The sequence below is a fragment of the Hemitrygon akajei genome, chromosome 10 (assembly GCF_048418815.1).
Source record: "Hemitrygon akajei chromosome 10, sHemAka1.3, whole genome shotgun sequence".
Classification (NCBI taxonomy): domain Eukaryota; kingdom Metazoa; phylum Chordata; class Chondrichthyes; order Myliobatiformes; family Dasyatidae; genus Hemitrygon; species Hemitrygon akajei.
This window is the reverse complement of record NC_133133.1, coordinates 28,057,003-28,074,629: the sequence shown is the minus strand read 5'-3', so window position 1 is coordinate 28,074,629 and position 17,627 is coordinate 28,057,003. Positions and strand designations below refer to the sequence as shown.

The 17,627-nt window shown below is 40.3% G+C and overlaps 1 protein-coding gene and 1 long non-coding RNA gene across 3 annotated transcripts in view; one reads left to right on the top strand and one right to left on the bottom strand.

Annotated features, from left to right (window-relative positions):
• Positions 1-1,390: 1,390 nt before the first annotated feature.
• Positions 1,391-17,627, bottom strand: part of LOC140734251 (uncharacterized) — a 79,788-nt gene continuing 63,551 nt past the window's right edge. Inside the window, exon 4 of the long non-coding RNA XR_012100504.1 lies at positions 1,391-2,679. This is a non-coding gene — a long non-coding RNA (uncharacterized lncRNA). The remainder of the gene's footprint in view (positions 2,680-17,627) is intronic.
• LOC140734250 (nuclear protein AMMECR1-like) overlaps positions 17,097-17,627 on the top strand; it is a 156,350-nt gene continuing 155,819 nt past the window's right edge. The window contains exon 1 of one of the 2 annotated variants that reach the window (XM_073057962.1): positions 17,097-17,374. The gene's annotated coding sequence lies outside the window, so the exon portion shown is untranslated. The remainder of the gene's footprint in view (positions 17,375-17,627) is intronic. The other variant, XM_073057964.1, reaches the window with a different exon arrangement.

Below are 17,627 nucleotides of genomic sequence, written 5' to 3'. Positions count from 1 at the left end.
TCAATGCATTCTTTGTTCCACTCATTAAATAACTTTGAAATTGCTGATTATCTTTGTGGCCAACACTGGCAGGAGACCCTCCCGCTGTTAAATATGTTAAGCCATGCAAGGTTAAGAGAAGGTGTTGAACTACAAAATAGTAGCATCTGCAACAAATGTGCAGTGCATCTTAATTAATCTGCTTTCTCTGCTTACTTTGAAAGATTCTTCATGGCATATGCACTCAGAGGCTACTTTATTCAGTACCTCCTGTACTTAATAAAGAGGCCACACAATGTATGTTCATGGTCTTCTGCTGCTGTGACCCATCCACTTCAGGGTTTGATGTATTGTGCATTCAGAGATACTCTTCTGAACACCCCTTTTGTAATCTGTAGTTATTTGAGTTACTGTCACCTTCTTGTCAGCTTTGAATGAGTCTGGCCTTTCTCCTCTGACCTCTCTCATTAAGAAGGCATTTTTGCCCCCAGAACTGTCACTCACTGGATGTTTATTGTTTATTGTCTCTTCCTCTGTAAACCTAGAGGCTGATTGCAAGAAAATCCCAGGAGATCAGAAGTTTCTGAAATACTCAAACTACCCCATTTGGCACCATTAACCATTCCATGGTGAAAGTCACTTAGATCACATTTCTTCCCCATTCTGATGTTTGTTGCGAACAAGAACGGAACCGCTTGATGACGTCTGCATGTTTTAATGAATTGGGTTGTTGCCAAATGATTGGCTGATTAAATATTTGCATTAACATGCAGGTGTAGAGGTGTACCTAATAAAGTGGCCACTGAAAGTAAGTTAGAGCCATCACCAAAAGATATCCAACACATTCTGTAAACAGACACGTAGACCTCAATCCCATTTATAAGCCAATGAGGGCAAAATCCAAGACCACAAGATATAGAATTTGTCACGCAACCTATAGGCAACGCGTCTCCTCCCTACATCATAATTGAGTTTTCCATAATGACAACCAATCAGCTGATCGGTAAGTATATAAAGGCCAAGCCTTTGGAGAACACACCACAAATTAACAGCGCACTGATGGTGTTTCCTCGTATGATGATGAAACATTTGCAAATGGATTGCCAAGATTGAAGAACAACTCAACCCAACCCAACCATATCCAACACAGTTCACTCCACAAATGTACATACAACTGCTTTGCAATTCTTGTTGTTCATCCTGGTTCAATATAATTTGATTTTAAGGGAAATCCAGTAAAAGCTTGTTAACTGCTGCTCTGGGCTGAGATATTGACCCCATTATATGCATGAGTGAATTGATTTCCACTGGAGTAAAGTTTATGGGAGTAATTAAAAGAGATGCTTTTATATCCTTTATGAAAGCATTTGTAATTTATTGAACAATTCATCTTAAGTATTTACAGCATGTATGGAAGAGAAAGTAGAGAGCCTAAAATTATTTGAGGTTCTCAACAAATGCATTGTAAATTGAAAAATCAAGTGTTTTTCTTCTGGTTCCAAGTTTTTAAACACATTTCTTGGAATGTAGGAGCAAATACTGCACACTGCTAATTAACTTTGAGAATACAATCATAGAGAACAGCCGTTTTAAACTGCTGTATTCATTCACACAGCAATTGGATTGCAAGATCCAAGATTTGGGCCAATAACAAAGGAATGTCAAATCAGAAAACTGCAAATGGCTGTAAGGGGTGTTTACCATTAAACCTGCTACCCATCTCAGCTTGATAGAGGAGTTAATGGATTTGGGAGTGCAGTTGGTATATCTTTGTTGATTAATTGGATTCATGTTATAAGATTTAAATGCTGCATTATTGGTGCATTGGTGGTGGAGTGAGAGAATGCTTACTATGATGGCTGAAACAGAAATCATGTGAAGTGTTTAGCTCAATTTGAAACTGAACTTTTTGTGTATTGTTAGGGATACACTCATCTAGGGAGGTGAAATTATTCCATCACACTTCTAAGTTGGAGACCCGAGTCACCCCAACCACAAACTGTTCCAGCTGCTACCATCTGGGAAATGGTATAGCAGCATAAAAGCCAGGACCAACAGGCTCCAGGACAGTTTCTTCCACCAGGCCATCAGTCTGATTAATTCATGCTGACACAACTGTATTTCTATGTTATATTAACTATCCTGTTGTACATAATATTTATTATACATTACGATAATTGCACATTTAGACGGCGACGTAATAAAAAGATTTTTACTCCTCATGTATATGAAGGATGTAAGTAATAAAGTCAATTCAATTCAATTCAATTGTAAGTTGGTGGTAAAGCTTTGAGCAAGTTAAAGGTGATTCACTTATTGTGGCTGCCCAGCCTCTGGCATGTGGCTTCTGTATGCTTTTCACTTACCCAGCTGGTTACAGTCAATAGTGATCTCAAGGATATCAATGATGAGAGCTCAACAATGGATTAGCCAGTGTCAGCTGAATACTGTTAAGCTCAGTACAATTAAACTCCATTTCATTAAGAGTTGAACTGCAGTTGAATGTCTGAAGTTTACTGTCAGATTTATCATAATCACAATGAAATCAGATTGGAATTCAGGCATAACAGACAACAAATATACATTGAGGTAAGGCTTAATATAGTTTTCTTGAACTAATCGATGTGGCATATTTAATTTTGTTTTTCAAAAATCCTGAAGCTGTCGTCAGATTCTTTTCCATGATTGCATATTCATTTCCTAAAATATGATAAATAAAACAATTATATTCACTGATCTTTAAACATAAATGTTATTTGAAAGTCAATTCTACATCACTAACACTTCTCCCACCCCATAGTTTGTCTAAACCATTCACCTGTTTTTACAACATCCAATAATTAATGTGCTGAAAGCTCCTCAAACCAAAAATTAAGATTAAAAAAATTGCTTGGCCAAATCACAACACATTTTGTGTCTCTCCCTCTCTCCAAACCTCTCTGTTATCTCTCTCTATCTCTCTTGTCTGAAACTGAAGTGATCTGTCCATGTCCATAACCTCAGTGTGATATCTGATTCCAAGTTCAGCTTTAGATAGCACAGAAGACGCCGTTTATCTACCTCTATAGCATAGTCTTGCTCCACCCTGTCAGCCTAGATGCTGTTAAAACTCTCATTACTCTCTTTGTTATCTCTGGACTCTTATCCAGTTCAAATTGATCCAGGAGTTTGTTCCCCTGCAGGATAAACTTGTCTTACGAAGTTTTAGTGCTATTAAAAATATGAAAAAAATCACTGATTGTGTTATACCTTGTAAATTTATGGCCATTGGAGTGTGTATACTTTAAAAAAAATAGTTAATCAGAAATTACATGCAAACTTTTGAAATGACTAATATCTGTTTGGCTCACCATAGGCACCATCAAGAACCAAGCTCACTTTAAGCACCATGGTCAGCGCTTGGTCAGGAACCTGTATAATATCAGCGCAATACAATTACAACTCATTGCAGTTCTGCAATCCTGCATTCCTATCAGGTATTGTGTCATAGGGATCTTGAGTTCTACCACATGCCTTTCAGGTTTTCATGGAGCAATCTAAAATAATGCCCCCTCACCCTCACTTTCCTAACCTGATGTCCTATATCAATGCTTATTTAGAGCTTCTTTGTACCTTAAAAGGTGTACCAGAATCAGAATCAGGTTTATTATCACCGGCATATGATGTGAAATTTGTTAACTTAGCAGCAGCAGTTCAATGCAATACATAATCTAGCAGACAGAAAAAATAATAATAAACAAAATAAAACATAATAATTAAAAACAAGTAAATTGATCACATATATTGAATAGATTATTTAAAAATGTGCAAAAACAGAAATACTGTATATTAAAAAAAAGAGAGGTACTGTCCAAAGCTTCAAAATCCATTTAGGAATCAGATGGCAGAGGGGAAGAAGCTGTTCCCGAATCGCTGAGTGTGTGTCTTCAGGCTTCTGTATCTCCTACCTGATGGTAACAGTGAGAAAAGGGCATGCCTGGAGGTCTTTAATAATGGACGCTGCCTTTCTGAGATACCGCTCCCTAAAGATGTCCTGGGTATTTTGTAGGCTACTGTCCAAGATGGAGCTGACTAGATTTACAACCTTCTGCAGCTTCTTTTGGTCCTGTGCAATAACCCCTCCATACCAGACAGTGATGCAACCTGTCGGAATGCTCTCCATGGTAAAAGTATAGAAGTTTACAACTATCTGCAATTTGTCTTCACTCTTTGTGACAACTGTTCATGGATCACTGATCAAACAAAAAAGTCTTTCCCCAGATAGTTTTGTAAAAATACTTCATAGTTGTTAAGAAACTATTAAAACTCCTTGTTGCATGCTTCAGTGGAAACAGTCAGATACTTAACTTTCTCTGTCTAACAGGTTTCACATCGCTGATATTAATATGCACGCTCACAGGCTTTAATGTAATTTCACTAATGGGCCTTCTAAAATTGCAAACACTTAATGAATGCAAACAACAAAAGGAATTTATTTTTAGATAACTAATCATTTCCCTGATGATAACATTTAAGAGCCACCATTTCAGCTGAAAGGAAATTTCCTCAAGAAAGGTATTACTGCCTTAGCATTTCATTTAATCATCATTCATCCATTGAAAATGCCTTGGTTTTAATCGTACTCTTTAATACCATTGTGTGCAAGAATTCAGCCTTAGTGATTTTAGTGAGGGTGTAAAGTAAAAACATTCACTTCTAATTTCTCTGTTGTGATGAAAGTGCCAGGTGTGAATAACTAAATGAGCTTGTAATATTAATCTCAGCATGTGAGAATCATTGGCAAGGCCAAAATACATTGTCTTCCCCCAGAACTGAATGCTTTTCAGGGCTGCTTTATGGGGGCAGCTAATCACCAACCAGTCTGTTGTAGGATTTAAGAGGTGCCTTATAAGGTACAGGAGTCAGAAGAGGTGGCCAGTGAGTGTACATACATAGTCTTTTGCTGCTGTGCCACATCTATTTCAAGTTTTGATGTGTTGTGCATTCAGAGATGCTCTTCTGCAGATCACTGTTGTAATGAATGATTACTTGAGCTACTGTTGCCTTCCTGTCAGCTTGAACCAGTCTGGCTACTTTCCTCTGACCTTTCACGCTAACAAGGCATTTTTGTATGTTGAACTGCCATTCACTGGATTTTTTTTTCTGTTCCTCGCATCAATCTCTGTGAATTCTATAGACTGTTGTGTGTGAAAATCCCAGGAGATCAGCAGTTTCTGAAATACTCATACCACCCCTCCTGGCACCAACAACCATTCCACAGTCAAAGTCACTCAGATCACATTTCTTCTCCATTCTGATTTTGGTCTGAACAACGACTAAACCTCTTGACCACATCTACATGCTTTTATGCATTGAGTTGCTGCCACATATTCAGCTGAGTAGATAGTTGTATTAACATAAAATCATAAGATATTGGAACCGAATGGCCTAATTCAGTTCCAATATCTTATGATTTTATGTTAATACAACTATTGAGTCTTTGAGTCTTCTTTGCCATTTCATCATGGCTGATCTCAGATCCCATTCAACCCCATTCACGTGCCCTCTCACCATATCCTTTGATGCCCTGACCAATCAGGAATCTATCAACTTCTGCTTTGAATATACCCACAGACTTGGTCCCCACTGCAGTCTGTGGCATAGCATTCCACAGATTCACCACTGTTTAGCTAAGAAAATTCCTCCTTACTTCTGTTCGAAAAAGTCGCCCATCAATTTTTTGGCTGTGCCCTTTAGCTCTGGCTAGCCCCCAGCAGGGAAAACACCCTCTCCACATCCCCCTTATCTAGTCCTTTCATCATTCGGCAGCCTTCAATGAGATCCCCATGTATTCTTCTAAATTCCAGTGAGTACAGGCCCAAAGCTGCCAAACATTCCTCATATGTTAACCCCTTCGTTCCTGGAATCATCCTTGTGAACGCCCTCTGGACTCTCTCCAATGACAACACATTGGTTCTGAGATAAGGAGCCCAAAGCGGTTGACAATACTCCAAATCTGGCCTGATTAGTGTTTTATAAAGCTTCAACATTATCTTCTTGCTTTTATATTGCCATTCCCCTTGAAGTAAATGCCAGCTTTGCACTTGCCTTCTTGACCACAGACTCAACCTGTGAATTAACCTTTGGGAGTCTTGCACGAGGACTCCTAAATCCCTCTGCACCTCTGATGTTGGAATTTTCTCCCCATTTAGATAATAGTCTGTACTATTGTTCCTTTTACCAAAATGCATCATCATACATTTCCCTACACTGTATTCCATCTGCCAGGTTTTTGCCTATTCTTCCAATTTGTCTAAGTCCTAACAAGTAAGTGTAGAGCTGTACCTAATAAAGTGGCCTCTGAGTGTACACCAGACTTGCTATGGTCAACTGGTTTCCTTCCCGTAACAGTGTTAGTAAAGTAGTGAGACTGCAAAACAATCAAACAATCTTATCTTCCACTGCAGTGTTACGTGGTTGGAACACCATCAGATCTACTTCAACGTACTGATACAGAGGAAGTGAGTATTGCCACAGGTCAATGGATCCACACCATTCTATTCCATTTACTATGGATATTAATGTTCCATTACATCCTATTAAATACTTGTGAACAAATACTAACAAAGCATAGTTACAGACTTTTTTTTAAACACAATACTGTTTAGTGACAGACAAGTTACGGCAACAATATGGAACTGCAGGAACAAAGAGTTAAATTCTTCAGAATTGCTAACAAGTAGTGAGCTGAAAAAAAACACAATCTATTTGCTAAATATATTTTATACTCAATGTATTTTCAGTGGAAAGTTAAGGAATATTTTTCCATTTATGAACAGTTTTAAGAAGCAAGAAGGCAACTTTAAAATTGCTATCTATTAATGCTGGAATTCTTCCTAAGTTTACAAATACTATCTCTGCTCAAATATGTGCACAAGGGGAAATGGGGATTTAAGCGGAGATGTTGGAAGTCATTGGGTAATGCAATCTGTCTTGAGTGAATGCTGCTTGCCTTTACAAGGAACCTTTGGCTTAACTGAGTATTTTGTTGACTTTTATTGCAAACAGGTATGCATAATTTTATATAAATCTGCAAAAGCATTAAGAAACACACATTGATGGCTTAGAAGTCCTGTTATTGGAATTGTAGCAGTGGAGTCAAGAAGCACCTGACTGTTAGCTATCAGCATCAAGCAAAATGGGGAATATAAAACAGCAAATGAATGCAGTCTCTCAGGTCGATTAAACCTAGGAGCTAAAGAAGATGAAATTCACAGATATCTGGAGAACTGCCAGGGAAATGACATCAACCTTCACATAAATGCTTATGATTTAAGCACTGAGAAATCAAAGTATTTCATTAGGATGGGTGTCAAGGAATTGTAATAATTTTTGACTTATAGCTGCAGGTTACAACTGAGATTATAAAAATCCTCCATACAGTGGTTAATCATTCAGTTGAACCCAAACAGCATGGCAATTCATTTAATAATTTATTGTCAGAGTGACAATGGTGCATTTGGTTTGGACTATTTTTCAGGTGCAGCACAGAATCAGGCCCTTTGGCCCACCAGATCCATTCCCAAAATTTATAATCATCTGCACTAATCCCATTTACCGGCATTAGAACCACATCCTTCCACACCTTGGCTATTCAGAGGTCTGCCTCAATGCCTCTTAAACGTAGCAACTGCATCTGATTCCATCACCGCTTCTGACAGTGCATTCCAGTTATCAACCTCTCTGTGTAAATTACTCTAAAATCCCTTTTAAATCTCCTACCCCTCACTTGACAACTATATTCTCGTGTTTTAATACCTTTACTATAAGAAAAAAAAGTTTGAAAATGTGACCATGCCTCTCATAACTTACAATATACACTTCTATCAGGTCTCTGCACAGCCTCCTTTGCTGCAGGGAAATCAAGCCCTGCCCATCTAATCTCTCCTCATAATTAAAGTCCTCCAATCCAGGCAACTTCCTGGTAAATCACCTCTGCAGTCTCCCCAGTGTAATCACATTCTTCCTACAGTGTGGCAATACTGTGAGTGAAGCCTGCCCAGTGTTTTATACAGCTGCAACATAATGCCCTCAGAATCAGAATCAGGTTTACTATCACTGACGTAGAGAAAGAATGACATTCTTATGTCCCAGCCTGCCATATACCCTCTTCAGTACCCTATCCATCAGTGCTGGACTTTTGGAAAGTCTGCACTTTGACCCCTAGTGTTCCTTGTTCCCCTTTCTTGACTTCCTAAATGTCATCATTCACTTGTTAATCTCTTTATATGTTTTGAAAGCTTTTATGAAGAGACAGCATTTATTTGCAAAGAAATCATGGCTGACAGGATTGCAGCCTTAATAGAAAAGACAGCTGTAATAGAACAACCAGCTCTGAGCTTTCTGCCTTGATTCAATGGCGCATAGCAACAAGTACATCTGGCCTTGAACCAGTGAGGGATATCAGCAAGTACATTTGGAGATGTGCTGTAATGCACAGCATGCATTCACCACTATCACACAATAGCATCTCTACTTCCTCAGGAGTCTGCGGATGTTCAGCATGTCATTAAACCTCAGCAAACGTCTACAGGTGTGTAGTGGAAAGTGTGTTGACCAGTTGCATTACAGACTTGTAGTCTTTGAGTGGAAAATCCTACAAAATGTAGTGGATCCAGCCCAGTACGTCATTGGTAAAACCTTCCCAACCATTGAGCACATCTACATGAAATGTTCCCTTAGAAAAGCAGCATCCTTCATCAAAGACCCTCACCACCCAGGCCATGCTTTTTACTTGCTGCTGCCATCAGGTAGAAGGTACAAGTGGCTCAGGACTCGCAACACCAGGTTCAAAAACAGTTACTCAACCATCAGGCTCTTGAACAAAAGGGGATAACTTCACTCATTTAAAGACTGTATTCTCTTGTTATTTCCTGCTTGTTTTTTAATTGCTATTTGTTTACTATTGCTATTTTCACAGTTTACAGTTTACAGATCCAATTTACAGTTACTGTTTCATAGATTTGTTAAGTATGCTAGCAGAAAAAGAATTTCAGTGTAGTAATTTGGTGACATGTATGAACTCCGATAATTAATATTACTTCGAACTATTGTATAAGTTGATGCAACCCAGGTGGCAGGGTTCTGGATAACTTCAGCATTCTTAAGTGGGAGGGTGAACAGCCAGAAGTCGTGGTCAATGTAGGTACCAGTAACTTGTGTAGGACGAGCGACAAGGTTCTGCATAGGGAGTTCAGGGAGTTAGGTGCTAAGTTAAAGGGTGGGACCTCCAGGGTTGTGATCTCAGGACTGCTACCTGTGCAACGTGCTAGTGAGGTTAGAACTATGAAGGTTATTGATGCACCATCAATAACTCACGCTGAGACTTAGGAAGTGAGATATCGGCTTTTATTGACTGGAAGAATAAACAGCACTACATCCTGGGGAAAATGAGGGAGAGCAGCAGCCCACAGTCGCCTTTATACAGGGGTCTGTGGGCGCAGCCACAGGAGCAGTCAGCAGGGGTCTGTGGGAGGAGCCACAGGAGCAGTCAGCAGGGTCTGTGGGAGGAGCCACAGTCGCCTTTATACAGGGGTCTGTGGGCGCAGCCACAGGAGCAGTCAGCAGGGGTCTGTGGGAGGAGCCACAGGAGCAGTCAGACAGGTATATCTAGTTCACCACAGTTATTCAGTTTAATACATGGCTAAGGAGTTGGTGTAGGAGGGAGGGCATAAGATCATTGGCCTATCTTCTAGGAAAGGTGGAACCTATACAGAAGGGACAGTTTGCAACTGAATTGAAGGGGAAGTAATATCTTAGTGGGAAGGTTTGTTAATGCTGCATGGTGGTGTTTAAACCAGAGATGCAGGGGGATGGGAGAGGTTGTGAAGACAGATGTTGATAAGACCTCAGACAAAGTTAGGAATCAATTGGTGCGACAAAATCTAAAAGGGTGAATATAGGACCGAAGGTGTTGTACCTAAATGAACGCAGTAGACGGAATAAGGTAGATGAACTTGCAGCACAGTTGCAAATTGGCAGGTATGATATTGAAAGCATCACAGAATCAAGGCTGAAATATTATAGCTGGGGCTTAATGACCAAGGATACACATTCTATCAAAAGGATAGGCATGAAAGTAGAGGGGGCGGTGTTGCTCTGTTGGTAAAAAATGAAATCAAATCATTAAAAAGAGGTGACATAGGGTCAGAAGGTGGATCATTGTGGATAGAGCTCAGGAACTGCAAGGATACAAAGACCCTAAAGGGAGTTATATACAGACCCCCAAAAAATAGTAAGGATGTTGCCTATAAGTAACAATGGGAGATGGAAAATGCATGCCAAAGGGGAAATGTTACAATAATCATGGGGGACTTCAATATGCAGGTAGATTGGGAAAATCAGGTTGGTGCTGGATTACAGGAGGGGGAACTTCTAGAATGCCTACAAGACGGCTTTTTAGAGCAGCTCGTGGTTGAGCCCACTAGGAGATCAGCTATTCTGGATTGGGCATTGTGTAATTGATTAGAAAGCTTAAGGGAAAAGTATCCTTAGAGGCAAGTGAACATAAAATATAGAATATAGAAATCTACTGCACATTACAGGCCCTTTGGCCCACAATATTGTGCTGACCATGTAACCTACTCTAGAAACTGCCTAGAATTTCCCTACCACATAGCTGTCTATTTTTCTAAGCTTCATGTACCTATCTAAGAGTCTCTTAAAAGTCCCTATTGTATCCGCCTCCACCACCATTGCTAGCAGTGCATTCCACACTCCCACCAGTATCTGTGTGAAAACTTACTTCTGACATCCCTCTTGTACCTACTTCCAAGCACCTTAAAACTATGCCTCCTTGTGATAGCCATTTCAGCCCTGGGAAAAAGCCTCTGGCTATCCACATAATCAATGCCTCTCATCATCTTCTACAACTCTGTCAGGTCACCTCTCGTCCTCCATCGCTCCAAGGAGAAAAGGCCAAATTCACTCAATCTATTCTTATAAGGCATGCTCTCCAAACCAGGCAACATCCTTGTAAATCTCCTCTGCACACTCTCTATAGTATCCACATCCTTCCTGTAGTGAGGTGACCAGAACTGAACACAGTACTCCAAGTGGGCTCTGACCAAGGCCTTATACAGCTGTAACATTACCTCATAGCTCTTGAACTCAGTCCCACGGTTGATGAAGGCTAACACATCATACGCCTTCTTAACAACACTGTCAACCTATGCAGCAGCTTTGCATGTTCTTTGGACATGGACCCCAAGATCTCACTGATTCTCCACACTGCCAAGAGTCGTACCATTAATATTATATTCTGTCTTCAAATTTGACTGAACAAAATGAACCACTTCACACTTATCTGGGTTGAACTCCATCTGCCACTTCTCAGCCTCGTTCTGCATCCAATCGATGTCCTGCTGTAACCTCTGACAACCCTCCAGACTATCCACAACACCTCCAACCTTTGTGTCATCAGCAAACTTACTAACCCACCCCTCTACTTCTTTATCCAGGTTATTTATAAAAATCACAAAGAGGAGGGGTCCCAGGACAGATCCCTGTGGAACACCACTTCATCATTCTCCATGTAGAATATGAACCATCTACAATTACCCTTTGCCTTCTGTGGGCAAGCCAATTCTGGATCCATGAAGCAAGGTCTCCCTAGATCCTATGCCTCTTTTTTTTGAAAGAGCCTTGCATAGGGAATCTTATCAAATGCCTTACTGAAATCCATATACACTCCATCCATTGCTATACCTTCATCAATGTGTTTTGTTACATCATCAAAGAATTTAATCAGGCTCGTAAGGCACAACCTGCCCTTGACAAAGCCATGTTGACTATTCCTAATTAGATAATGTCTCCTCAAATGCTTATAAATCGTGCCTCTCAGGATCTTCTCCAACAACTTGCCCACCACGGATGTAAGACTCACCGGTCTATAATTTCCTGGGTTATCTCTACTCCCATTTGTTTGAACAAGGGAAAAGCATTTGCAACCCTCCAATGCTCTAGTACTTTTCCCATCTTTATTGATGATGCAAAGATCATCACCAGAGGCTCAGCAGTCTCCTCCCTCGCTTCCCACAGTAGCCTGGGGTATTTCTCACCCAGTCCTGGTGACTTGTTTAACTTAATACTTTTCAAAAACTCCAGCACATCCTCTTTCTTAATGTTTATACTCTCAAGCATTTCAGTCCACTGTAAGTCATCCCCACAATTGCCAAGGTCCTTTTCACTGGTGAATATAGAAGCAAAGTATTCATTAAGTATCTTCACTACACCCACCGGCTCCATGCACATTTCCACTATTGCTCCTGATTGGTCCTATTCTCACACAGCTCATCTTCTTGCTCTTCACATACTTGTAGAATGCCTTGGGGTTTTCCTTAATCCTGTTGGCCAAGGCCTTCTCATGGACCCTTCTAGCTCTCCTAATTTCATTCTTAAACTCCTTCCTGGTACCCTTGTAATTTTCTAGAGCTGTAACAGTATCTAGATTCTTGAACCTTTTGTAAACTTTTCTTTTCTTCTTAACTAGATTTTCTATATCATTTGTACACCATGGTTCTTTTACCCTACCACCCTCTCCCTGCCTCAATGGAACATACCTAAGCAGAACACGATGTAAATGTTCCCTGAACATTTGCCACATTTTTTCCATGCATTTCCCTGAGAACATCTGTTTCCAACTTATGTTCCCAAGTTCCTGCCTAATAGCATCATATTTCTCCCTACCCCAATTAAATGTTTTCCCAAATTGTCTGCTCCTATTCCTCTCCAACATTATGGTAAAAGAGATAGTGTTGTGATCACTACCTCAAAAATGCTCTCCCACTGAGAGATCTGACACCTGACCAGGTTAATTTCCCAATATCAGATCAAGTACAGCCTCTCCTCTAGTTGGCATATCTACATATTGCATCAGGAAACTTTCCTGAACACACCTAACAAACTCCACCCCATCCAAACCCCTTGCTCTAAGGAGATGCCAGTCAATATTAGGAAAATTAAAATTACCCATCACATCAACCCTATTATTATTGCACCATTCCAGAATCTGCCTCCCTATCTGCTCCTCGATGTCTCTGTTACTATTGGGGGTGGGGTCTATAAAAATACCTTGTAAAGTTATTGCCCCTTTCTTGTTTCTTGTTCCACCCACAATGACTCAGTAAACAATCCCTCGATGACTTCCTCCTTTTCTGCAGTCATGGTACTATCCCTGATTAGCAGTGCCACTCCCCCACCTCTTTTGCCTCCCTCCCTGTCCTTCTTGAAACATCTAAAGCCCAGCACACTCAGTAGCCATTCCTGCCCTGGAGACATCAAAGTCTCTGTAACAGTCACAACATCATAGTCCCATGTATTGATCCATGCACCAAGTTCATCTGCCTTGTTTATGATAGGGTTGAACAGGATATTGACTATTTTGTAAATGGAGGTGGTCCTGGTTGAAGAGCCCAATGTTTGCAGAGTAATAACTGTTGCTGAACCTGCTGGTGCGAGACCTAAAGCTCCTGTACCTCCTTCCAAATGGCAGCAGTGAAAAAGAGGACGTATGGTGGGAGTCCTTGGTAATGGATGCTGCGTTCTTGTGGCATTAAGCAGATGCGCTCAATGGTGGGAAGGACTTTATCCGTGGTTGACTGGGTTGTTATTTGTCACTAGTGTTTCCAATAAAGACCATGATACAACCTGTCAAAATAATCTCTACTGTGCATTTATAGAAGTTTGTCGAAGTATTAGATGGCATGCCACATCTACGCAAACTTCTAAGTAAGTCGAGACGCAGCCGTTCCTTCTGTGTAAGCCCACAAAATGCACAGCAGTTGCGTTAGCATTCATTGAGGAGATTCCTCGGATGATGGGCTGGATATATTATGAACCTTTTCTTCTTCTTTGCGCGCAGAACAGTTTGTATTATATTTGCAGCCGATAATTTTCAGGTGCACACCTTGCGATTCATACGGCAATTTATGCAGTTAAATATTTCTGCTATGATAGCGATCACCCTTGAAAATGAATCTACCCTGCTGGTAAATTCGGTGACACTTTGAAGCATCCTGAAGTCATGGTTTAGAAAGAAAACTGCCAATATATAAGAAACCATTGATTAGTACAGGTTACTCATTTCTTTTAATAAGGCTCAAAGTTATCTTAGAGTACAAGAAAGGATGTCTTAAATTGTCATGGATTTGTTTTTGAAATTACCCTCTGAACATGTCTACAATTGGAAAAAATGCTTTATTGGTGGAGGCTTGGAGGACAGCCACACTATTTGTAGAAGGGCTAGTTCATGGACAATTGCAATAATCATTAATCGTTGATTCACTTGCTGTTTCTAACGTCATCACACTTATCAATCCCCGACTCTGATTGATCAGTACTGAGTAAAATCACCCGTCTAGACCAACAGAGTAAGAGCAGAGGAAGAACTAGTACCAAAAGTAGTGCACTAAATTTTCTAGATCTACTATATTTGCCTGAAACTTAAGCTATTTTGATAGAAGAGTCAAAAGAAATAAATGGCATGAAATTAAGATCGACCAATAATATCATAAATGGTACTAATGCAATTAGTGAAATTGACCGTACAAAGTCATTATGTAAATATGATTCCAAATTGCATACAATATCCAAACAATGTGATTACATTCTCCTAGCCATTGAAATATCAATATAAATAAAAATTGGAAGGACTTGGATTAGATTTAGATTTTAAACTAAATCATGCAACTCCTTGCATGCTGACATAGTCTGGTTGATATTCCTAAAGAATATTGGTTACAACGGTATTTCAAATAATGAGAAAATGCTTGAGTTTAACTCTGTTGTAAACCTCCAGGAACCACGTCCCTGTGTTAAGGTGTGGTTTTCAACCACAAATCTTTGACCAGTACATACGTACAAAGATTAGGAATCAAATGACAAATTTCAGACAGAACACGGCTTATGTTTTCATTTAAATGCAAAATTTATAAAGTTTTGCACTTTAAACATGGATGCTTTTTTATCAATCCGTACATCAGTCTCATGTTTACTTTTCATCTAGATGTCTCTGCTAAAAATTGAGCATCACTTTGGTATTGACTGGAGGCGGAAACTTCAATACCATTTGTCCCAAAGAGGGCACAAATTGTACTAGCTTTTGCAGAGAGAGATAAAAAATCAGCCCTGGGAAAAAGCCTCTGACTATCCACATGATCATGCTTCTCATCATCATATACACTCTGTCAGGTCACCTCTCATCCTCCGTCGCTCTAAGGAAAAATGCCAAGTTCACTCAACCTATTCTCATAAGGCATGTTCCCCAATCCAGGCAACACCCTTGTAAATCTCCTCTGTACCCTTTCTATGGTTTCTACATCCTTCCTGTAGTGAGGCAACCAGAACTGAACACAGTACTCCAAGCGGGGTCTGAGGTCTGACCAGGGTCCTATATAGCTGCAACATTACTTCCTGGCTCCTAAACTCAATCCCACGATTGATGAAGGTCAATGCACCGTATGCTTTCTTAACCACAGAGTCAACCTGCGCAGCAGCTTTGAGTGTCCTATGGACTCAGATCCGAAGATCCCTCTGATCCTCCACACTGCCAAGAGTCTTACCATTAATACTATATTCTGCCATCATATTTGTCCTACCAAAATGAACCACCTCACTTATCTGGGTTGAACTCCATCTGACACTTCTCAATGTCCCCTTGTCAAATTTACTAACCCATCCCTCCACTTCCTCATCCAGATTATTTATAAAAATCATAAAGAGTAGGGGTCCCAGTACAGATCCCTGAGGCACACCGCTGATCACCGAGCTCCATGCAGAATATGACCCGTCTACAACCTCTCTTTGCCTTCTGTGGGCAAGACAGTTCAGGATCCACAAAGCAATGTCCTCTTGGATCCCATGCCTTCTTACTTTCTCAATAAGCCTTGTACGGTGTACCTTGTCAAATGCCTTGCTGAAATCCATACACACTACATTACTGCTCTACCTTCATCAATGCATTTAGTCACATCCTCAAAAAATTCAATCAGGCTCGTAAGGCACGAGCTGCCCTTGACAAAGCCATACTGACTATTCCTAATCATATTATACCTCTCCAAATGTTCATAAATCCTGCCTCTCAGGATCTTCTCCATCAGCTTACCAACCACTGAAGTAAGACTTACTGGTCTATAATTTCCTGGGCTATCTCTACCCCCTTCCTTGAATATTTGTAGAATGCCTTGGGGCTTTCCTTAATCCTGTGCACCAAGGCCTTCTCATGGCCCCTTCTGGCTCTCCTAATTTCATTCTTAAGCTCCTTCCTGCTAGCCTTATAATTTTCTAGATCTCTATCATTACCTAGTTTTTTGAACCTTTCATAAGCTTTTTTTTTCTTCTTGACTAGATTTACAGCTGTCTTTGTACACCACAGTTCCCATACCCTACCATCCTTTCCCTGTCTCATTGGAACTCCATCCCCTGAACATTTGCCACATTTCTTCGGTACATTTCCCTGAGAACATCTGTTCCCAATTTATGCTTCCCAGTTTCCCCCTGATAGCCTCACATTGATCACTCTTATTGGAACTTTTATTCAGTTCTCTGCTTTATTTGCAGTTTAATTTTGCGGTGTGGGTACAAATTCATTGACGCTTGAAACATTACAGGATTTATCCAGAAAATGTTTGTAAGGTATACATTGGGGATTTGATCGCCTGGGCTTTAGTTATTTAAAGGGACCTTCCTAATGTTAAAGCTGTTTATACATAAAACCAAAAAAAAGCTGTTTATGGTGAAGATTATTGTTAAACATTCCAGGCAGCACAATTGAAAACTAACCAGTGGTTTGATGCGATGGTCAAAATACTTCGCAGACATTAACCAAACACTCATCAATAAGATAATCATCCAAAGTTATTAATGTCTAAAAAAAAACAAAAATGTCTTCAAATCTCTCTTGAGATACACTGCGTGAGCCACTAGACAGGTTTATCTGGAAAAAAAAGCCTGCCACTTTAAGGATGCTGGCATATCATTTGTATTTAGGTATTTGCAAGCTTTTACACCAGCATTTACCCCTGTTTCTTTAATGATAGGTATCGCCTCGCCGTAAATCTGAAGGACCCTATCGCTTCGAGGCACGATGTATATATTAAAGACCTTCTCGGATTTCTCTAGTCGTCACTAGCAAGCAATTTGGAGGGTGCGCTATTTTGGGAGCATTTTGGTGCTGCAGATGCAGACGCTAACGCAGCGAGAATGTTAAAAGATTGAGCTGTTGGTGACTCAGCTATCTCTACTTGGTCGCCGTGTTTTAATCACGCCGGATTACTTTCCTCCTTTGGAACCGACCCTCGTACTTTAAGTGTCTGGATCCATCGGCTTTCTCTCCCGCTGTCACTGTTAGCCTAGCACGGTAAGTCACGGTCCATACATCGCCCTGACGTTCATTTAAATCAAAAACTATAAAAATGTCTGTATGTGCTCAGCTCGATCGCTTGGTTTTAGTTATGATTTACAGTTTTGCTCTTTTTTTCATCGACCTGGATTTGGTGTGATAGTGTGGGCAGATTATATCTACCGCTGACTCCATGAGACAATATTTCATCGCCAAATCATTCATCTCCTGTTGGGGCTAAGGCGCTCTCGTATCCATTAACATCCAGTGA